We start from the raw sequence: 24,466 nt of genomic DNA, 5'->3' as shown, positions 1-24,466 counted from the left end.
GATTCTCAAATCTCGAAAGAAGGGCAATAGATTATAGCCCCTGAATACACTCTTGCCCCCACGATGATTCACACTCGTCTTTTATATAGATCAGTGATTCTCAACTGGTGGGTCCCGACCCCTGTGGGGTTGCGTATCAGGTAATTACATCACAATTCCTAATAGTAGCAAATTTACAGTTATGAAATAGCAACTAAATAATTTTATGGTTGTGGGCGGGGGGGGGGGGGTCTCCACAACATGAGGAACTGTATCAAAGGGTCAGAGCATTAGGTAGGCTGAGAACCACGGATGTAGATTATGAAGTATTCTTACATTGTTTTGAGTTGGTATGTTTAACATTCAAGCATTCAGAGATTTTAATACAAATAGTGGGACTTTCTGGTTGCTACTTTTTGGGTACACTGGGGGAAGGAGACTCCCACTAAAACAATGATTCCATTCATTAATGGAACCTACGTGAATAGCGTTGGCTAGTTCTGCCTCAAACTCTTCAGGGCTCTGCTCACATGCACCTGTATTCATAAGTCAGGTGCTTGTGACCTAAGGAATGCCTGCATTATATTTATATCTACAGATTTTTTTTTCTCTTTTAATGTATGGACTTACCATTACTCTAAATGAATTTTTTTTTCATTTAAAAGTGACCTAGATCCATACTAAACAGGTCACAGATAAGTGAAATAAATTAATCCCAAGAATAGCAAAAGAAATAATGAGTTTTATGGGCAAATCAGACATGACTCTCCTAATCATCACCATCAGCTGCTTAAGGAAGATCTGTTGTTCACCTTTGGGTAGTAAGTATTTTAGTGAATTCTTTTAAATTTAATGTGGTTTGACTGCTGTGGTTCTTGTGGAAAGACAAGTGTGTATAATGTCAATGTATTTTTATTAGCTGCCTCCCACATAATTACTTTAACATGAGCTAATTCTTCATTGCTATACCTTGAGGTTCTGTGACTAGTATTAGCAGAAACAGAAGTTAAAACCTTTATATCACTGCTATCTAGTTATTATTTGTAATGTTGATAGGGTTATGGAAATGAGATCAATATGCATTTACATATTTGACTTCTATGTTGTAATGAAGTTGTTTAATAAATCACTCTCTATATTATCCTAGAACATAACTTGGATACTAGGTTAATGCCCTGTATAAGTCTGTGTTTTAAAGGATTGGTTTGGAACTTTATATTTCTTCACATCTGACTCCTATGGTATTACTACCCACCCCATTCCTTAGAGTGAGTTAGAAGCCCTGTTTCTGTCTTTGACCATGGATGGAGTTGCATGAGGTTTAAGCCCTACCCTGGGGCTATCTCTGAACTTGCATTTGATGCATATGTGTTCACAGCATCAAGTTCACTGTCTTATTCCAACAGTGATTGACAGATTTGATGTAAGGCCATTAAGCTAAGGGAAGATTTTTCTAAGGATGGCCACTCTTACCTCTCAGAATGAGAATGCTCTATTGAAGACACAAAATCTACAATCTTAGTTATTGCTCTTATGGACAGAGAGTGGAAATGGAGAGGTCATAAAATATAAATACATGAAAAATTAATGTAATGGGTTCTTTTTGTCCTTATGATTTTACATGGTTAAAAGATTATTGACAAGAGCCATAAGCAATCATCTAGCATGAGATAATCTAGTAAATTACAACTAAATATTTTTAGGTCATACACTCATTAATCTATCATACATGGAAGCTCAGTTTACTGTTCTTTTTCATGTTGTTGACATATAGTTGTCTTTTGATAATCAGATTGAGTACATTTCTTTGTAACACCCCCATGATCATCATGTAAATATTTTATTAAAAATTACTTTAATGGGGACTGGAAAGATGGCACAGCAGTTGAGAACATTTGCTGTGGTTCCAGAGGAGCCAGGTTTGGTTTTCAGCACCTATGTGGCAGTTCAGAATTGTAACTCCAATCTCGGGGGGATACCATGCCCTCTTTTGGGCTCTATGGGTACCAGACACACACATGGTACACAGACACACATGTAGAAAAATCACTCATATGTATAAAAATTTTAATTACTTTAGTTGTTGAATTTGTAGTGAAAGAATTTATGATTTTCATAATGTCCATATGAGTGTTTTTCTATTGTAACATATTTCTATGAAAATTAAAGTATTATAAAGGCTCAGGTGTATTTACTCTCCCCCAAGGAGCACCCCTCACCAGCTGAACATCTTCTAGTGCCATATTTACCGCAGCAGGTGTCCCAAACCATTCTTTACAACTGCTTCTGTTTAAGACTTTTATCTCTAGTCAGTTCTATATTAAACTACAGCAGTGTCTCTCCTCTTCAAATAAGTATTGCTTTACACTTTTCTAAATTTTGTACTCTACTGGTTTCTAAAAAGGCGGCTTTTCTCATCTTACTGATGATTATTAAAGAGGGTACTGAATAGATGCATACATTTTCTCCATTTTATCTGTAAAAACATTTTTAAATCGTTTTTGAGGATGTTCTGCTTGGAAAATGAGCCTATGTAGGGCCTTGTTTGCATTGTAGGTCTCTGGGAGTCCTCAGACACAGCTGATGTTGCTGCAACCATGAAGGAGTGAAGAAGCTCTGGGAGTTTGGAGAGCTGGTCTACCTTTGCAATGTCCATTCTTAGCCCCTACTTGTTGCCCTGTGTGCTTTGAAACTACCTAACAATACTGCAGTAATAATGAGGCCATAAATAGAAGCCAAAGCCAGGACAAAGGAGGTGAGAGCTTAAGGGTCTCAGGCTTAGGCTCAATGTAGCGAGTTGAAGTCAAAAGGGTGCAGTTATAGGTCGGCAGGCTTTGTCCTTAGCATGCTGTCTTAGTTAGAGTTTCTGTTGCTGTGACAAAACACCATGACCAAAAACCAAGTTGGGGAGGAAAGAGTTTATTTGGCTTACACTTTCATATTGCTATTCATCATTGAAGGAAGTCAGGACAAGAACTCAAACAGGGTAGGATCCTGGAGGCAGGAACTGATGAAGAGGCCATGAAGTGCTGCTTACCGGCTCATTCCCCATGGCTTATTCAGCCTGCTTTCTTACAGAATCCAGGACCCCCCAAGCCCAGAGATGGCCCCACCCATCATGGGATGGGTCCTTCCCCGTTGATCACTAGTTGAGAAAATGCCTTACAGCTGGATCTCATGGAGGCATTTCCTCAGCTGAGGCTCCTTCCTTTGATGACTCTAGCTTGTGTCAGGTTGATACAAAACCAGCCAGGATACATGCTGATGATTTCTCAGTGAAAAGACGCCTCACCTCTCTGGGCTGTGACTTCCTCAACTAGAAAGAGCAAGGCCTGAACTTATTAGATGATTTCTGAGGTCTCACCCTGTATTTGTATGCCAGGATTGTGTGACTTGCAGTCTCTAGAAACCATTATGCTAAATATAAAGAAAACACTGGCTTTATGACTGAGGCATATCATGTAATACGGCCATCTTGTAAAGTGGACACTGTGGGTCATGACATAGACAATGTAAGGGAATACGGAATGTGTGGTTTGTCTCCAGGGGGATGATGGAGCCTTCAGATTGACCATGCTGTGTCCTCCTCAGGACAGTAGGTGTAGCTTGACCCAAAGCACAATGCTCTTCATTCTTGCTCTGATCTGCAAAGTCCCCTTTCACCAGTGGGAGAAAAAGAAATCCTTGGATTTATTCCCTAATTCACTTGTATGGTGATATCTGATTTGTTTCGAAGAAAAATAACTGTATAGGTCTTACACAGTATATGTTTACAGGACAAAACTACTTTAGGCGATCTAGAAGTGTTCCAGGAGAAAGCAGAAACAAGAAAAGATGAAGGCATTAAATTTCACAACCCTGAATTTATGCTCCCCTATTGCTCAAGTAAGAAGCTATTTTAAGAGAGACCAGGTAGATAAAGGGCTTCGTTACAGCAGATCATCTCAAACTTAGTATTTTAAGCAATAAGAAGTGATTTTAACTTGACTTAAATTTAGTACAAAGAAAAATAACCAAACATGGAATGAAAGGATCTACTGAGCCAAACATGCTTCCTATGGACACCATGAGGAGGAGACTTTTGCCCTAGCTTATCTCATATATTTATGGTTATATATAAGGAGGAACAGAAGTCACAACACTGAATGCTGAACTGCCACACACTACTCCTTTCTTCTGCCATGATGTAAAGGTCACACTTGACCATACCTTGGAGTGTAATTCCAATCAAGGATTGGGAAAGAGACTTTGGAGCCCAAAACTAAAAAAGGAGCCCATATGTTACTGTTTAGCATGTGAGCCTTGCAGAATTTCTGGAAAGTTGGCATTGTGGCTCTAGGTATAATCAGTATAAGCAGTGCACACCATGTGCTCCTTCACACACACAAAATCCATGAGTTTTTAAAACCATAGAGTCTCACAATGGATAGATATATGTTCAGGCAGTAAAACTCTGCCTACCTCCTAGGCCATACTCAACAAGATCATGAACATGGAAAACACGGGTAAACCCATGAGAAGAAAGTGAATATTAAAGTCATTCTTACAAAAGCTCTTTTTGAGAATGCTTTACAACACACACACACACACACACACACGCACGCACGCACGCACGCACGCACGCACGCGCACACACACACACACACACACACGCACACGCGCACACACACACACACACACACACACACACACACGCTGAATTAACAAGTGGAACAAGCACATCACTTTGAAAGAAATGGAGGCATGTATGTATCGAAGATGTATACTCCAAGTAGCCTTGGAGGCACCTTGTCAAGACGTAGAGCAGTAGATGCACCGCCAGCCTGGGAATCCTCTGGGTCAACATCTGTCTGTTTGATCCTCCCCACTCTCTGTCCTCAGAGAAGCTGGGAAGTCCAGATGGAGCACAGCTCTCCCAAAGAACCCAAATCCCACAGACACGGTGGGATAATGTCATGCAGACTGAAAAGTCATCTTGCTGTACTTATTTCAGTTCCTAACTTAATGCTCTCTATTTCCTGTGTTTAATACATCTTGGTGGGAATTTTCTCAAATACACACTCTGAATTAAAGGAAGACGTGCCCCCCTCCCCAACGTGTCCAGAACAGGCTATCACTATTCCCAACAGATTCATATAAATCCTCATGCGTCAGTACATGACTGAGAGAGAAAAACATAAATGGGCCCTGACTTTCTCCCACACAGCTTATTTATGTGATCACTTTGCCTTGCTAAGAATTTGCCTCTTGTTGACCTTTAAAACACTTATTAGAATATTTATCAGTTATTAATGCATGTGTGCATGTGTGCAATCACAGAAAGAAACTAACTCTTTAGTTACTTCCTGCTGGGACTAATTTAGGTTATCATATCTTGTATGTGAGTTTGAAAATAACTAAGTCCATGAGTGGATGAGGGGAAGACTCCAGCCACTCGGGGAGAGAAGCCAGATTAGCCAGCCAGTGCAGACATGGAGCTCGCTGCCTGCTACATTTGGGGTTTCTGGACTCAAAGAACCAAACATAGGGCTGCTACTGTTGCCCATCACCGTGGCTGAATTGGCGTGCAAGTGTCACCACAACAAATGCCACAGACTGGGTGGGTTCAACAAAGAAATCATTTTCCCTACAGTTCTAGAAGTTGAAGTTCAAGGTGCCATCAAGAGCAGCTTCTTCTAAGCGCTTTCTCTCTGTCTCTCTCTGTCTCTGTCTCTCTGTCTCTCTCATTTATAGATGAGCATTTTCTCCATGAGTCTGTACTTGGTCTTTCCTCTGTGTCTGAAAAGGTCACTTGTCACAGTAGACTAGGGTCTACACTAATGACTTTATTTTAATTCAGTTACCTCCTTTAAAGGTAATTCCTGCCCCCAAACACGGGCACATCTGAGGTTCCTTGGCCACCCTGACTACATGCATACCAGCTAAGTTGCAGCTTGAAATGGTGCTGGAGAGTAGCTTTCTTTGACCCGGACTGCCTTTACATAGCTTTGTGAAATGCTTTATTGTGTAGCTATTAAAGAGTTTGTTGCTCTCTGTGCTGGAGATGGCTGTATTCCAACAAGGAATGGAGTGTTTCCTGTGCCAATTCTGTAATGAAGTAAAGAGAGGAAAGAAAATTGGGTATATTAGGACTTCCAGTCACTGTTACAAGATGTTCAGGAGTGCAAGTTTTAGTCCCATTTGGAGGTTTCATTTGCTTGGGAAAAATGCTATTTATGCGTTGATGTAAAGTTTGATTCTTTTTCTCCACATTCAGTTCCACCTGTAGGGACTTAAATTTGAATGCTCCAAAATATAGTGAAGAGGGTCAAAATACAATTGGCTTGCTAAGTGATCACATAAGATTCTCTTGCTGGCACTTGCAGTATTTTCTTTGGCTGACCATGTCCTTTTCTCCCTAGAAAGTAAACAGAAAACAGCTGTCTAAGAAATGGGTCAGAGCAAATGTATTTGGCCAGGTGCAGGACAAATAGATCATAGATTGGCTAAAATTGTCCTAAAATAAAATAAAACAAATCTCTTGAGTCACACACAAGCCCAACCTGAAGGCTTTCAAAGACAAAACAGTGCAAAACAAAACAAAAGCAAACAAATAAACAAAAAACAAAGAAAAAAATCAATTATATTTATGGATAGTTCATAATTATATCAAATTCTATTTCCTAAGGCTTGACTATTAGAATTATAGGTGATCAAAATATCAAAAAAAAAAAAAAAACCCAACCAAAACACGGAGTCGAAACAGAATTGTTACAAACTATGATGTGTTATGATGTCACGGAACATGGAGGGCTCTGGAGATCTGGAGCCTTCTAAACCCTACATGGTATAATGCAGGGAGTGCTGCTCCAGGAGGCAGGAGGAGAATACACTAAGTTGATGACCAGGTCTTATATTTTAGATGATTCTTTCAGTGGCCAGGAAAAAAAAAATGGAAGAAATCCAGGAACAAAATAAACAGAGCAAAGAGGAGGGGATGGCTCAGTAGATAACGTAAGTGCTCTACAAGCATGAAGACCTGAGTTCAAATCCCCTGCTCCCGTGTAAGAGCTGGGTGCAGCAGAGTGCACCTGGAACCCCAGTGGGGCTCGTGGAGATGGGGAGAACCCTGGAGCTTTCTGCCAGGCGGCGAAGTTTAAATGGTAAGCTCCGGGTTGAGTGAGAGACCCTGGCTCCGAAAGTAAGGTGGAGAGGAGCTGCCCAGGAAGACAGTTGAGGTCCATCTCCAGCTTCCACAGGCATTACGTGGAACACACAACGACACCCACAGACATCTGCACATACCAGCATCAAACACACACACACACACACACACACACACACACACACACACACACACACACACACACTCGGGGTGGGGGACAGATAGGGGAAAAACTCCAATTTGAAGTGGGAAATAAAAAAAAAAACCTATCAATTTCATCAAAAGTGAAACAAGATGATTGTTTTGTGTTTACAAAGAGAAGGAGGAATTGGATGGATCCAGTGGACAGGAAATTCCAGCGACCTTTTGGGGTTTTCCCCTTTTCACTTTCACTTGTCTCCATCCCGCAGTAAAACTTTTATTGTCGCAGTTGTCAACTGACATGAGAGAATTCTCGAGTGTAGAGGGAATTTTAGGGATTTTCCTCCTGGAACTCCTTTGGTGTGGATGGCATTGCTCAGCCTTCCATCTCCCTCATTGAGTTTTCTACCTTCTGCTTTCATCCCTCCCTTCCTCTGTTCATCCTTAAATGTCAATGGTTCTGTTCTTCACCATCTTCTCCCTATTCCTGGGAGACCTTTGCCTCCCTGTGCTAATGACTCCCACTGCGTCTCTGTACCGCAGCTCCCAAAGCCAGCGTGCTACAGTCCACCTCTACCTTGACAATGACTGTTCTACATTCAGAGCTAACCACCCCAGACTGAAGATTTCATCATCTTTAATTGGGGTGGCCAGCTTCCAAGATGACCCCTATGATCCTCACCTCTTGGCGTTTATGCCACTGAGTACAGCTTTTCCTATCAGAGGGGGCTGATAAGGATAATTCAAATGATATTGGGAAAGTGATGGCGCTTGTCTCCCAAGGTTGGGTCTTAGAAGAAGTCACGGCCTCTTTAAGGTCTCTTCCACCATTTACTGTAGGGGAAGGCTGCTGCTATGTCATGAAACTGAGTCCCATAGAGAAACCATGTTATGAATAGTGCCTCCTGCTAGCAACCAGCACCAACTTGCCACCCACCTTGCCCATTCTAGTAGCCAAACTGGAAATAGATTTGCAGCTTTAGTCAAGCCCCTGATACCTGCACCCTTGGCCTGTGCCTTAACTACAACAGACCCTGAACCAGAACCGTGGAGCTAAGCCAGTCTCAAACCCAACCTCACAGAAACCACAAAAGTAACACATTTCTATTGTCGGTTTGGGCTGCTATGTTGGGGGATATTTAGTCACGTTGCAGATACATAACTGGTACTCCCAACAAAAATCCACAACTGCTGTAGTTCTTCCCCAGTGGTCCACACAGAATCCAAAGTTCGTCAGTTCATGCAACAACTGACGGTGACTTTGGTGAAGGTAGTGGCCAGAAGTGAATGGACTAAGAGACACTGAAAAACATTTTTGGAGTTTGGCAGAAGGAAATATGGTAGGGGGTGTCAGAGAATGGTAGGGCATTAGGATAAGGGCTTGTTCATTTAGTTGTAGGTTTACCTGAGTTTAAGTTCAAATGGAAGGTAAGAAAAATCCAGTTATGACAGAAGGAGGAAAATATCAATAATATATCACCTTTAGGGAAGAATACTGACACTCTTTCACGTTTTTGTTTGCTCTCTTGAAATGTCCTGTACGTAAATGATCACATTTTCTACTTACAATAATACTGTGTGTCGATGAATTATTCTACAATATATGTAGCAAGAAAAGATGATATTTGTCTTAGTTAGCATTGCTATTGTTGTGACAAAACACCATGACCAAAGCAATCGGGGAGGCAAGGGTTTATTCAGCTTCTCCTTCCACATCACATTCCATCGTGAAAGGAAGTCAGGACAGAAACTCAAGCAGGGCAGGAACCTGGAGCTAGGACCTGATGCAGAGGCCACAGAGGAGTGCTGCTCACTGGCTTGCTCCTCATGGCTTGCTCAGCCTGCTTTCTTATAGAACCCAAGACCACCTGCCCAGAGATGGCACCACCCACAATGGACTGGACCCGCCCCCTTTAATCACTAATTAAGAAAATGCCTCATAGGCTTGCCTACAGCCTGATCTTATGGTTCCCTCTTCTCTGATGACTCTAGCTTTTATTGTGTTGACATAAAACTGCCCTGTACAAAGTTGTTTATCTGTTAGAAGAGCTTTTTATTGAAATTGTGACAGAGGGCCCAAGGCAAAGCATCTCAAGCTAAGGATGAGTTTATAACTAAAATGAGTGGGATTCAGTCTTCAACAAGGTGACTGGGTCCATCTCTTAGCTCTGCTTCACTACTTCCTTTGCTTTGCTTCATTCTTGTGGCATGGTGATGTCAGGCTCCCAGCCTGACCACACCCAACATCAGATCAATGGAGCTACAGCCAGTACCTTCAGCTAGCTTGTAGCAAAGTCCTGAAGTCCACTCTGATTGGATGTCTACCCCCAAATTAACCATTATAGTAGCTGACCAAAAAAACAGAAAACAAAACAAACAAACAAAAATCACTGTCCCATGAAATGCTACATGTAAAAGCTGAGAACATGCAGTTGAGGTGCAGTAGTTACCAAGAAAGAAGTTGTTAGGTCGAAATGTAAGAACAGAGTAAAACAAAACAAACAAACAAAATAGTGCTTAAGCAAAAACTTAGAATCAATTGCCTGAATATTGAAAAGTGTCACTTGGACCCTAACATGGGAGGAGAGAACAGTCTTGCAGGTTTCAAAGAGAGAATGGCTTCCCTCCTTCCTCCACTCCCAGCTACTGTTTCATTTCATGCTGGGCCAAAGCATCCTCTACTTTAAATGCTGGGAGAGGAGGCCATGCCCATGCCAATCTACTAATGTACTGTTGTTTTCGAGATTCTGGTCCTCAAAGATCCTTGGGACTTGTGGAACAGAATGAGAATGAGGGAGGGACCTGTTGGGGAGGGGGGATCACTATGGGCAGTGGACTAGGGGTAACTGCACAAGGGACCTACTGACATCTCTCCTGTATGCTGAGAGCCCTTTCCATCCTGGAATCCTGGGAGGGAATCTTACTCCCACACCAGGACGGGGCAGAGTATGCAGGTGGGATGAGGATGGGGCAGAGTATGCAGGTGGGCTGCCACAGCAGGAAGGAGGTAGTCTCTGCTGTGTGCTCAGGAAGTGTGCTCCCTTCCCAGGAGCAGCCACAGCATTTGTCCTGAAGAAGAGGGCTGGGAGAAAGTGAGTCAGAGCTGGGACACGCAATCAGGGCACGCCTGCTCAGTCGGAGCATCACAAGCTTCCTACTCAGACTCCTTAAAACGTTGTCCAGTAAATGCTCTGGCTCACTCAGGTGGGTTAGCTTTGAAACCACCCAATGTGCTGTATGTAACGTTTAAAGACGTTTGGGGAACAAAAGCCCATTTTGAAAGCATGTTCTACACCTGAATCATGCTTTCAATTGTGTGCTCCTTCTCTTGTATGATCAGACTCCATTTTGTGTCTTCCAGGAGAGCTAATTAATTCTAGTGTGGGGAGGCTAAAGGATATTTCTTCCTGACTTCTGACCTCACTTTCTTTTCAATTCAATGATTTTTAACATACGTACCTCAGAAGTGGCAACGGACATCCTGTGGGAATACAATGAAGAAGAAGAATAGACACAATATAAAAGCACATATTGAACCAGAAGGACAAAAAGGAGCATTTAAACCAGTGTGGCATCATAATCCTCATTATTACTAGCAATGAAAATTGAAGTAACAAGCCTACATTCAGAAAGAAGAAACGGGCAAAAATGTACCCATGATTTGGGTTTTTTTTTGTTTTTGTTTTTTTTAAAGAGGAATAGTAATCCTTAGTAGTTGGTTTTACATTGGTTAAAAAAGAACAATTGTGAATGTCTGCCTTTTGGAGAGTGTGTATGAACAGTAGAAAGAAGAAGCAATATTTTATACTTCAGACATCAACCCTGAAAATGAGAGTGAGTGACTTAGAGCTTCATTCATTAATTTTCATACATTTCTAACAATAGCCTCCAGATACGTTAAAACTCATCTTTTACTGTCTAATTTGGGGACATTTTCTGGTATAGATGGCCATAAATCTTGCGAGGAATATTGCTTTTTTTTTTCATTTTTAAGAATAAATGGTGATTCCGAGGTGGGGGCAGGGGGCTACTGTCACACCCCTACATGCTCTCTCTTCCCCTCTGAGGTGCTCCATACAGGCTTGGCAGCCCGTGGTTGCCAGCAATTTATGGTGACTGTCCCACACAGAAAAGGCACATCATCAAGTCTTTCTGCTAATGCAATCTTGTCTTCCTGGAATTTGTAATATTTTTCTAATATGGATAGGGAATATTTTTTTTTTGAGAGTGCACAGTCATGTTAAAGTAAATACCCTGGAGAAATACTTTCAATTAAAATTCAGAGGGTTTAGAAATCCGGGCTAGAAAGGATTTCCCTGACCTACAAAACCTAATAAGATTTTTTTTCCTTTTCCATTTTATCCCTTCTCATACCTCCTAAGTGTGCGAGGCTGCCCTGCTTTCTTACCTGGTGGCCCCATTTAGATCTGCCCTCTAGACATTTCAGTCAGCAAATGGCTTTCAAGAATATTTCGAGAAAACTTGACATACTGATCTACTCTCAAACTCAATGGTTTTTTTTTTTCTGGTGTAAAAAAGAGACAGAAACCACATACACACGTCCACATGTGTGCGTGCATGCATGTGTGTGTGTGTGTGTGTGTGTTTTGTAACTACACGTTCATGTAGGTGTGTGTCTGTGTAGGTAGGTGACCATACTCGGGTATGTGTGTGTGAAGGCCAGAGGTTGGTGTTGGCTACCTTCTTTGATTGCTTTCCATTGTGTTTTCTTCATATATATATATATTATATATATTATATATATATATTATATATATATATATTTTTTTTTACTTAGTGTGGATGTGTGCACATCTGGAGGTCAGAGGACAACTTCCACCATGCGGATTCCAGAGAGCAAACTCAGGTTCTTAGGCTTGGTAGCCAGCACCTTCAGCTCCCGAGCATCTTTCTGAGCCCTTCTCTCCATCTTATTTTTGAGACACAGCTCTCATTGACTCAGGGCTCATGGTTGCCTGAGCTAGCTGGCCAATGAGCTCAGAGATCCACATCTGTCTCTCTGTCCTCCCAGCGCTGGGGTTACAGATGTGGACCGTGGTGCTCAGCTTTTGTGTGGATGCTAGGGATCTGAACTCATGTACTTGGCTTGTATGGTGGGCACTCTACTGACTGAGTCATCTCCTTAGCCCACCACCACCACCAAACTTTCAGTCAAGAAAAACCTGACTAGGATTAGTGGTACATGTTTGTGTTATCAGCGCTTGGGAGCCTGAGACAGGAGGATCACCTAGATCCAAGCCAGCCTGGGCTACACAACAGTAACACTCTGTCTGAAAAACAGTCAAACAAACCAAACCAAAGAAGTCAATAAAACTTCCCTCCAACAACAACAATAAAAATTAACTAGGAGATAGGTAAAATCTTCGATGCCTGATTAAAGGAGTTAATGTAAGAAGACAAGGATGAACTGGAGAGATGGCTCAGTGGTTAAGTACATTGCTCTTATAGAGGAGCTGAATTCAGTTCCTAGCACCCGTACCAAGCGGCACACAACTGCCTGTAACTCTAGCTCCAGCGGACCCTTGTACCCTCCTCTGGCCTACACTAGGGCACATACCCATATGGAGACAGGCAGACACACATGCACAAATTAAAAATAATTAACTAAACGAATAAATAAATACTAAGAAATCTTGAAGGGAGGGCATATAGCGAGGACAAGATGGACTTGTGTTAGCATGTGGATATGCAGTTAGGAATTGTCCTCTCTCCTGGAGAGATCAGCTGTGGCATTTCATTTATCACATGGGCTATGAGTGCCTGGGCTGAGAATTTCTTGGTGAGTTTCACACACTGTATATGTGACTCCCATGTCCAGTTTAAGTGCAGTGCCTCAAACCTAGCTACTTGATTACGGAACAATTCTCGCTATGAAGTACTAAATGCCTGGGCTATCCTAACGGCAAGAAAACTCTTTATCTGCAGATGTATTCTCATTAGGATTCTGGTTCAAAGAAAAGATATTCAACCCAAATTTGTTAAAACGCCCACATTAGAGCCAAGAAGCAGGAGATAAGTGAGATGAATGCAAAGTGTTCATTAGAGTAGGTTCTTGCTGTAGGAAGAGCTAGAAATAGGGAGTGCCAAGGGAAGTGCTGGGCCAGACACTTAGGAGGCCTTTTGCCTGGGGACCTACAGGCCAGAGCCTGCACAGAGCACTGAGCGAGCACCTCTGTGAAGTAAATGCAATTATGTGATCCTCCTGCCCCGACCCAGTGCCTAATGATGCTCTCTTTCACTCCCAGTATCTGAAGATACAACAACCACTATTGCTGAAGACACGCAGGACCCGGCACGGGAGAGGGAAGAGAGGTTTGTGGAAGACTATGAAGTTTAACTGTGCACAGATGATCTCATGTTCAGTCATCAAAATCCACAGAGGGACTTGCTCAACTCTCCACTGCCAAGGGTAACGAGTCATGACCTCATTCTCTCTCACACACTGGTTTTAGTGAAGAGGCTAAGAATAGCAAGTAGAATCCTTTTATTAGATTTTTCAGGGGACACACTGGGGGCTGGAAAGCAACTGTCACCTTCAAGAGCTGGCCCCCAGATGGCAGAAGATAAGCAAAGTGTCTAATGAACCTCAAGAAGCAGGGCAAAGGAACTCTAAGAATACCACAAACTTCTCTATAAAGGGAGCACAAATTGGACTCCTAGGTGCAAAGACGCAGGATTATCCTTAGAAAAATTAGAGGACTGGGTATGCAACCCCGGTGGCAGAGTGTTCTTGTTGCATGCTTGAAGGCCTGGTTTTAACCCCAAACACCAAATATACTAAGTGCGGTGGTCCAAGATGGCAATCCTACCACTTGGTGAAGTGAAGGCAGGGGGAACATCACTTTGTCCCACACTGTAAGCTTGAGGCCAACCTGGGCTACATGAGTCTTAGAAAAGAATAAAGAGAAGTCAAGAGGAAGGGTTAAGGTTAGGGTAAAGCAGGGCTCAGTGGGGAGGGTTAGAGCCCAGTTCCTCTTACTGCTCCCCTCCCAAAAGTCATACCACCCTCCATGCAGTCTCTCAAGAGCAGCTACCAACTTCTGCTGTGAGTTCTCAGTTCTCTCTACACTCCTGCAAGTGCAGCCCTCTGATGCCTAGATAATCTTGAATTGTAACTTAACTTCTACTTGGTGCCTTCCTGTCTTGTGAGTCCTAGTGGTGGGCTAGGTCACATGACCTAGGATACATTATGTGCAACTTATTCTCCCTCACCCCGCCCAAATAATCAGGAAGTGCCAGACACCCCCACCCCAAGTCCCATTGTTCTCTGGAACTGAGGCCTCCGTCTCTATCCCTTCAAGGACTCCATCATGCTATGCATGGCTGCTGTCTATCCGTATGCTCTCCCATCTTTCAGGGCTCCGTCATGACTGTCTCTGGCCATGAGTCTCTCCTAATGGAGCCCTTTGGAAGGGTTGGAAAAGAAAAGAGAAAGAACCACCTTCACAGCAGCTAGGTGGCAGTTTGCAGTCAGACTCCAGCACCCACGAGTCTTTTAGACATCCTATTTAAAGGGTTCAGAAGGGGGTGGTACACTTCCGGCTGGCTTTGAACTCAGGATCTTCCTGACTCCTCCTCTTCAGCATTTGTCCTTCAGCATGTGCCACTGAAGCAGGTATGGGATGCTACTTTCAGTACTGAGTTCATTCAACTGCCCTCTCAGTGGAAATCACCCATGGACATAACCTGGTAACAAACATTTTCCATAAAAACAATTGATACTATATTAGGAAGATGCTTGGCTAGAGTAATAGGAAGTCTAACTGCAATGTCCTTCAGCACCAAGTGTTATTTTTCTAGTGTAATAAGGTATCCAGGCAGTGGTTGTTTTTGTTTGTTTGACCCAGGGTCCTCTTGGTTGTCCGTTCATAACCAAAATATGGCTGAACAGCTCTAGCTAAGTGAGGCAGATAGGAAGGAAGCGATGAGATGGCTGCCCCCATCTTCAAGGAACACACAAGCCTCCCCAGAATGTGAGACTCCCCCAGTGTTATGTTTGAGCTGTGCCTCCTTCTAAAGGGACCGGCTACACTTTTTGCCCCAGTACCTCAGAATGTGGTTATCGTTGGAGTCACGGTCATGGTAGCAACCAAATTAAAATGGGATCATCTGAGCGCACCTGAATCTATATGACTGGTGTTCTCCTGAAAAGGAGAAATGTGGGTACGGAGACATGCATGTTGGGAGATTGACCAGGAGACATACAGCAGCCACCATATGCCAATTTGAGAGGCCTGGAACTGGACCTTCCCTCACTCAGAGGGAAGCAATCTTGCTGACACCTCGATTTCAGCCTTTAGCCTTCAGAGTGATGCAACGCAATGTTACTGCTGGTGAAATCACCCCATTTTGGTAATTTTCACAGCAGCTCTGGGAACCCAATGCATCCCAGAAGATTCCCACTTCAATCGTATTGGCCAGAACTATACCCCTGGACCACTTCTAGCTAGAGAAGTTGGGAAGTTTTGCACTTGAGAAGTGGACTCAAGGTAGTTAGGGCACCCTCCAGCATGGAGTAGAAATCTGAAATAACACCTTGGAGCTCAAGTTTTGCAGTAGAAAGAGCATGGGGCTTACTTTGCCATGCCCACTATATAGATAACTTCTAAGTTATTACAAATGGAAATACCATGTCTGCTCTTAGCATTTTAAGGCTAGCAATATCAGGAACTTATCCTGAGGATCAAGAAGAATGGCAGACAGGAGTGTTGCCTTTGGAAGTGTGTTTATTCAGCTGAAAAGGGGTTATGAAGATTCTCAGGTCCAATATCTAAGCTGGAACAAATGAGACTTTTCTCAGAAGAACAGGAACAATAGCTTCCTAAAAATCTAATTCTTCCCCCAAAGAAGGCATCATTTGTGAAATGGAAAGGATGCTACAGGAAACAAGCCACAACCCTCAGAGTCAATAAGCAGGTAAGGGTGTTGCCTTGGAGCTTCATGCTGCTGCTTACATACAAGTTCAGAAAGAGGGTATCAAGTTACCCCAACCTGAAATGATATTTCTCTTTTTTATCGTGTGTGTGAATGTGCATGTGTGCTTGCACACACATGTGTGTGATGTTTGTTCATATGAGTGTATGGAAGCCAGAGTTTGATATCTGGTGTCTTTTTTGATGGTGGCAGTTCTCCATTTGATTTGCTGGGGCAGGGTCTCTTGCCAAACCCAGATCTTTGCAGTTTCGGCAAGCCTAGCTACCCAGCTTCCTCATGCAACCCCATCTCCTCCTGGAGAATACTAGGATTACAGGAGCCCCCAAAGAGCAAAAGAGTCAAAGAGTCAAAACAACCAACAACACTACAGCCCATTCTTACTGAGACATTTTTCTCAATTGAGGTTCCCTCCTTTCAGATAACTGTGTCAAGTTGACTTAAAACTATCCAGTACAAGTGACCTTGCTGGTCTCATCCTAATCACCACTACTTTCTCAGCTCCAGCTGACCAGCGCCGATTATCCCAGCAAAGCAAAGGTTTTTACTTCACTGGTTCTGGTCTCTTGTTAATTGCAGCTGATTCTTCAGCCCCAGCTGACCAGAACCACAGATTCCTCACACACAAGGTCCGCTAGAGTCTTTGCATTCCTCTGAAACCTCCCAAGCCCAGCCTCCATCGTCTGCACTGCTCCCAACATTCTTATCTCTTTTTCCTCTGAAGATTTATGTTCTTTTATTTTTATTAATATATTGTTTTATTGATTTGGGGGGAATCATGCACCCAATCTCACTCATTTCCCAGTCCTTCCATGTCTGCCCTCCACCCTTGTAGCCTCCCTGCCCCACCACACAAAAGAAAATTAAAAAAAAAATTTTTTTAAAGAAGAAAAAACAAAACAAACAAAAGACTGCTCCTCCGTCATTCTTGCCTTTTCACTATATAGTCATTTGTCATAGTGGCCTTGGGAGCTGTGGTGTATCACGCAGTATACCCTTTTGCTCAAACAGCTTTACTTGCAAATGTTTACTGCAATAAGTTATTGGTCTGGTTCAAGGCCTCTTGCTTCTGGTACACCGTCAATCTGGACCCTCATTGAAACTTCTCACGAATATCCTGCTGTTGCTCCAGTCATGGAGATCCTGCAGCTGTGGTTCTGCAGGATGAGTCCCTTCACTAGCTCCAGCAGGTCATAGATGGGGTAGATGTCGGGGTGGGCCAACTCAAAGCCTGGATGTGAGCTTGAGCGGTAACTGAGTTGGTCCATCTGGGCATCAACCTCCCCAAAACAACATGGTCAGACCTGTCACAGCAATACCCTACTCCTGGTACCAAACTGACTTAGTTAGGGTCAATATTGCTATATGATGAGACACCGTGGCCAAAAGCAACGTGGGGAGGAAAAGGTTTATTTCACTCACAGTTCTGTATAATAGTTCATCATCAAGAGTCAGGGCAGGAACTCAAGCAGGGCAGGACCCTGGAGGCAGGAGCTGATGCAGAGGTCATGGAGGGTTGCTCCTTACTCGCTTGCTCACATGGCTTGCTCAATTCTTATAAAGCCCAGGACCACCAACCAGTCCAAGGATGGTACCACTCACAATGGGCTGTGCCTTTCTCTGTCATTACTAATTAAGAAAATGCCCTACAGCCAAACCTTAGGGAGGTATTTTTTCAGTTGGGGTTCCTTCCTTTCAGATAACTCTAGCTTGTTAAGTTTATGTCAAGCTGACCTAAAACTGGCCAGCACACACCCTCTGAGTTTTTATATGGATGCAGAGCATCCAAACTATGGTCCTCACATTTGCACATCGTGGGCTTTAGCCACTGAGTCTCCTCCCCTGACTCCCTTCTCTAACTTCAGTGTGCAGCCTGGGGCTCTTGTTCAAAGGCACTTTGCATCTCTGCAGGTCTAGATGAGGCTGACACTCTGTGTTGCCCAGTTGTCTGGTGGCACAGGTCTAAAGGCCACACCTGGAGCAGCGAAGTCCGCCCTGACATCCAAAGGGAAGCCAGCCAGGGTCTGGGAGCTTCCCAAACTGAAATTCTGAGGACCTGCTGGGGTTGACCCTCCGTCGCACACAAGCACTGAGGACTGTAGAGATCCTGGCCTGAGTGGCCTACAGGTTTCCTCCACAAACTCAGCTTACAAAAGAATGTGGGGAAGTTGGACCATGAGACACACATCAGAGAACAATTATAAACAAATGGTATAGATTAGCCCAGTATGTTAAAACAGAGTGAGTCACGTCATTTAAACATCATTAAATGATAATATGAGGGGGATTCAGGAGATAGACCTAAGGTAGAGACCCTATTTCCTGAACACTGTGGGAATTCCTATAGCAGCCTGCTTGGAGGCCCACTAAAATCTCCTAAGTCCAAGATTGTATTTTTACTTTGGCGTAATTTCTTTAAAAATTCTAGGAGCTACAACTAAACTCATAGAGTGTGTGGATGCAGAAAGATAAGCAATAATCTCTAGGGATCAACATCCATGCTTGAAGTTGGAGCCAGGCCAAACAGCATAATGACTCTGCCTGAGTGATGACCTGGGTTCAGGCAGGAAGACTGTGGACACAGTATTTCTAAGCCAAATAGCCAGTGAAACGGACCCTGGTGCTCGTGCTGAGGTTTGAATGTGTCTGAATACTTAGTTCCCAGCTGATGGGACTATTTTAGAAGGTAGTGAGGCCTTTAGAAGGTGGTGTACCAGGCTTTTTCTTTTGGGCTGCCAACCAGATCCCAAATCATGACAGGGAGACTTCTTATTAGTTATAAATGCTCGGCCTAGCTTAGGCTCATTTCTGGCTAGCTCTTTTAACTTAAATTAACCTGTTCCTTTTGCCTCAGGCCTTTTACCTTCTCTCTCTCTCTCTCTCTCTCTCTCTCTCTCTCGCTATTGGCCATTCAGCTCTTTGTTAGACCAATCAGGTGCCTTAGGCAGGCAAGGTAAAACAAATGCAACACATCGTCACACAATTAAACACACATCCTTACATCACTAAACAAATGCAGTGTAAACAAAGGTAACACACCTTTACACAGTTAAAGTAATATTCCACAGCATCCACAAATGTAACACATCTTAATTACATAGTTAAATATTCCAAGTGGCTCATGAGGCTGGTCCTACTTCCTGTTCTGTCCCAATGCAAGGAGGAGAAGGGGTAAGCTGCACACCCCTGCCACCCTGGCACTGCCTGCCACAAATCCACCCCTCCAGGTTGGACCCCACCTCCTTAAACTGTGAGGCAGAATAAACTGGGTTTCAACCTTAAGTTACGTGTCAGAAATTCATTCACAAGGAAGATAAAAGGTCACCGACAGACATGGTACCATCGTGGGAAAGATGATGAGTTGTATGACCTGTGATAAATCAGCCTAATGCTTCGATAGAAAGGCAGACGGAGCTCAACGTAAGAAGGGTTTTTTGGAAGGCTTCAGCATACTAGTGTCATCTAGATACATCACCCTCAGAGTTCCGACAGGGCCAGCACAGGCCAGCTCAGGCCAGCACAGGCCAGCACAGCGGTGCGGCAAGGCACGTGGGCTTCCCACTTAGCCCGCCCAGCCTTAGCAGGAACTGAGCGGTCCAGAGTGCTTTGCTTCACCTTTCCGTGCCTCACTACTTTAAATAGATGGACAGTGATTGGGGTTGTGCTTCCCATGTTATGCTGTGCCTATGACACCAACATAGACACAGACCTGGGTACATAGCAAGCCTTGTGTGTACTGGCTGTAGTTATCAGGCCTACCGATTTTGTAGGCCTAGGTAACAAGGAGTTAGGAAGGGTACCCCATGTGTTAGACTATAAAATCAAGAACTTAGAAAGACTTTTGATGGTCAGGAAACATAGGTAACATGTTAAAAAGTTGCTGAGAACAGAAAGAAAGTCCTATGGTGGGAAAATAACAAGAATGAGATTGTTTTGCTATCAGCACATGACTTATAGGTTTTTAGCTGGTTACATTTAATGTAACTTAAATACACTTGCAAGAATGAAATGAAAATTGCCTTAATAGAAATACAGTGTCTAACAATGACCCTAAACTAGTGGAAACACAATTGGAATTCCACTTTATTCTTTGTAGTGGACATTGAAAAGTGAGCACATCTAAAGGAACCAAAATCTGATGGAATAGATGAATACTTTCTCTGAGATTTATTTATTTTTATTTTATGTACATGTGTTTGCCTGAATGTGTGTGTGTGTGTGTGTGTGTGTGTGTGTGTGTGTGTGTGTGTATATATAAATATATATATATGCATCGTATGTGTACAGTGCCCGAGGAGACCAGAAAAGGGCATCATAATCTCTGGAACAGGAGATGTTGAGCTCCCCTGTGGGTGCTGGGAACTGAACCCAGGTCCTCTGCAAGAGCAACAAGTGCTCTCAACTGCTAAGCCATCTCTCCAGCCCTTAGACACATATCTTAAAAGGAAACGTTTGGTTCAAGGAAGAGAGGGCTCTGGGAAGATTTTGTAACTGCCAGTATGGTCTTTCGGGGTTGTTCAGGAAAGAAAAAGGATATATTGGGGTGGGGGACCTACAGGAGACAGATACACATCCAGTGTGAAGATGCAAGGTGTCAGATAGACAGCGTCTAAGTCTTAGAATTGACTAAGAGGCTTACTCCAATCAGTTGTGACCCCAAAGTCCTTCGCTTGTAAAGGGACATCTGTTGTTGCTGTCCACTGTTCCCTCACCCTGGGCATTTACCATGCCAATACTGATTCTCCTAGCCTTCTCCCTGACCCCACAATGCTAGAGGAAAAAAAAAAACATCATCTTGCACATGCTAAACAAATGGTGCAACACTGAGTTCTGCCTCTTAGCTGATTCTTGAGACAGGGTCTTCCTATGTAGCCCACACTGACCTGGAACTTGCTATTCACCCATTTCAACATCCTGTGTGCTGGAAATAGAGGCAGGCACCATCATGCCTGGTGCAAACCTAGCTTTTTGAAATTGCTGCAGTTTCTCATCTTCTCACATTTTCAGCTGTGTTTGCTACTTAGCTTCCAGCCTCAGTCTTCCTTAGAGTTACTTCGGTGGCATACAACTCTGTGGATGGCCAACTTTCTCCCTGGACTTCCTTTCCTTGCAGGAACTGGGACTGGTGAGTTCATCCTGCTCCATCACTTCTTCAATACCTTCATATCGAAGGTGTTCTCATATTTGCCTAGATTTTGTTTGCTCTTAGGGGGAGCGTCCATCCAACACCATCTGGTCTACCTTTGCTGGAGGCACATGGAGCCTTAACGTGGTGTGGAAACACCTTCTAAAAGCCAAGGCTGGGAACATTGAGTTTGAGGATACTCACTGTAAAAGCCATGTGGAATCTGACTTGCATCTAGATTTCCACCCAAGAATTTCTTATTATCTTGGCAACTCAGTTATAATTTGTCCATACCCGTTTCTCCTAGTATTTTGCTTGTTTTACAGAGAATCTGCCCTAATAATCTCAGCGTTGTTACTCTCCTTAGTTTTCATTTAGATCTGTCTTCAACTAACATGTCAGTTCCAAAAGGGGAAGAATCACATTCATCCTTGTAGACCTAATCCCCAAGCTAGTGCTGGATGGCACAGGTTGTCAGTTGTTTCTGAGTAACTGAAATTATATAGCTCTGAATGAGAGAATATGGGCAGTGGCCTCACCAGAAGTGGAAAACCTGTAGCTCAGTGTTCCCTCACTTTAAAAACCAACGACTAAATTCACAGAGGTGAGCTTTTTGTGCTCTAGGGACATTGATTCACAAAGCAAATTTACAAGGGACTAATTTATAAAAAAAAAAAAAAATCACAGCGTGATCAGTATTTAATGGGAGACCTCGCTAGAATGATAATGGGACCCTATTATATTTCTTTTTCTCTTTTTCCCTTTATATTTGACTTTTGTCTTTTATTTAAATATGAATAGGTTTTTGTATTAAAGATCTTGCATTTTATTGTTATTTATCCACATGAATCCCTGGGAGTAGAAGAAATAATAGGTAAGTATGAAAATAAATAAAAATTGATACCATGTGTTTATCCAAGTGTTACCAAGGGCAATCTTGTTTAAGTCAGTCCACTCTGAAAACGAAATCACAGACTAGGAGGTTGCCATGGTAAGGACAAATCAGAAAGGGGAAATTCAAGGTTGCCAAATACTCACTGCAAAACTTCTGAAGTAGATCTCTTTCAAGCCCAAGTGATCTTGAAAGGTCATTTAGTACTAGGACACCTTACCTCCTGACGATGTGGAAGAAGCTTGCAGTTAACTTCCTTGCTGCTGGCTCATAGAAGGCTCCATTATCACATGATGTTTTGTAGTGTGGCAATATCAGGATTACAGAGTTTCTCTGTCTGAGTGTATTTGCTGATAGGCTTGTGTTATGATTTAGCTTTGAGCCTCCAAAGGTTCACAGGCTAAAGATTTGGTTCTCAGCCTGTAGGGAGCTCTTAAGATAAGGTGGGGCCTTTAGGAAGTGGAGCCCATGAAGGAAATGGTATCATAGGAGAGGTGTACCCTTGGAGGACACATTGGTACTGGAGACCCTGGTTGTCTCTTTCCCTCTGCTTCCCAGCCGCCAAGAGGTGACAAGCTCTCCTCACATCCCCATCATGATGTGCTGTGCTGCCACAGACCCAAAGAGGTGAGGTCCAGCAACCATGGACCAAAGTCTCTAAAACCATGGGTCAAAAGAAGCCATTATTCCAGGGCTGGAGAGATGGCTCGGTGGTTAAGAGCACTGGCTGCTCTTCCAGAGGACCTGGGTTTCAATTCCTAGCACCCACATGGAAGCTCACAACTGTCTGTATGTAACTCAGGTTCCAGGGGCTCTGATGCCAACGCACATAAAATAAAGATAAATAAATAAACAAATAACATTAAAAGGGATTTTATACTTATAATACTTATTTTCTGAAGTACCAGTTCTCACAATTGGAGGAATGTTGGTTTTCTCTTATAAAATACTTATAAAATATTATACTTATAAATACTTATAAAAAAAAAACCATTGTTCCATTTAAGTTGGTTTTCCTCAGGTATTTTATCACAATGAAGGGAAGCTGCCACTGAGGAGTACCTTATAGAAATATAAAGAGAGGGTGGGTGAGCTGGTACATGCCAGCAATCCCAGAACTCAGGAGAATTCCACATCTGAGGTCAGCCTGGGCTATATAGTGAGCTTCAGACCAGCCTGAACCATAAAAGGAGGATAGCCTGTCTTTAAAAGCCCAAACAACAACATACATACTGGATACTATACATTAAACATCATATAGCTAGTATTCATATATACAGAAAAATTAAGCTACCGAATACTAAAATCCCCCAGTGCTCAAGGCCTTTATATAAAGTGGTGGAGTATTTGCATATAACCTCCACACATCCTTCTGTGTACTTTAAATCATCTCTTGCTTATTCATGATATTAATACCATGTAAATGCTGTGCAAATACTTGTCACACTGTATTGCTTAGAGAATAAAGAAAAACGTTTGTGCATGTTGAGGACAGACTTCTCTGGGTATGTGAGTGCCTCTCTGCTGTGTGGTTGGCTGAATCCGGAGCTGCGGAATCCATGTTGAAAACCAAGGCACAGAGATTTTTCTAGAAATCGTAGAACTTTTATATTCTTGAAGTCCATCTGACATCATTTGAAGCGACATTTCCTCTGGTTTAGCCAACTTGACAGGAGCTGGCCCAATGTTCAAACACAACTGGGGAAGGAGGAATCTTATTTAAAACTTAACGTTTTATTGAAAAAGTTAATGAGTTTCGTTTATTTTGTGTGTGTGCTGTTGTCTAATGTACACACATGTATATGTGCATATATACAAGTATGTGGAGGTGCTCAGGCATGCACATATGTGTGAGCACATGTACAGAGAGAGATCAGAGATGGGCATTGTATGTCTTCCTTAATTACTCTCTACCTTATATAATGAGAAGGGGTCTCTCTCTTGAACCCCAAACTCACTGCCTCAGCCAGGGTAGTTAGCCAGCTTACCACAGTGATCCCCCACCTCTGCCTCCTGAGCACTGGGGTTACAGGTGGGCTGCAGGGCCCACTGGGTGCTTAAGCGGGTGTCGTGGATCTAAACTCCTGTCCTCAATCCTGTGGACCAAATATTTCGCCCACCGAGTCATCCCTCCAGCCCTAAATTTAATAAATTATTTTAAAAGTAACGTATGTGTTTCTACAGATGGCAGGAAATTCTCTGTAGGATTACTGTTCTCAAAGCAATTCCTCTT

At 43.0% G+C, this 24,466-nt stretch overlaps 1 long non-coding RNA gene across 1 annotated transcript in view; it reads right to left on the bottom strand.

The window, feature by feature from the left end:
• Positions 1 to 2,882: 2,882 nt before the first annotated feature.
• The window catches only part of LOC128117605 (uncharacterized), a 31,570-nt gene continuing 9,986 nt past the window's right edge, over positions 2,883 to 24,466 (bottom strand). Inside the window, exon 2 of the long non-coding RNA XR_008220846.1 lies at positions 2,883 to 6,376. This is a non-coding gene — a long non-coding RNA (uncharacterized LOC128117605). The remainder of the gene's footprint in view (positions 6,377 to 24,466) is intronic.

The sequence above is a fragment of the Peromyscus californicus genome, unplaced genomic scaffold (genome assembly GCF_007827085.1).
Source record: "Peromyscus californicus insignis strain IS unplaced genomic scaffold, ASM782708v3 Scaffold_21__1_contigs__length_65335640, whole genome shotgun sequence".
NCBI lineage: Eukaryota > Metazoa > Chordata > Mammalia > Rodentia > Cricetidae > Peromyscus > Peromyscus californicus.
The sequence above is the reverse complement of the archived record's forward strand: the minus strand, read 5'-3'. Positions and strand labels throughout refer to the sequence as shown.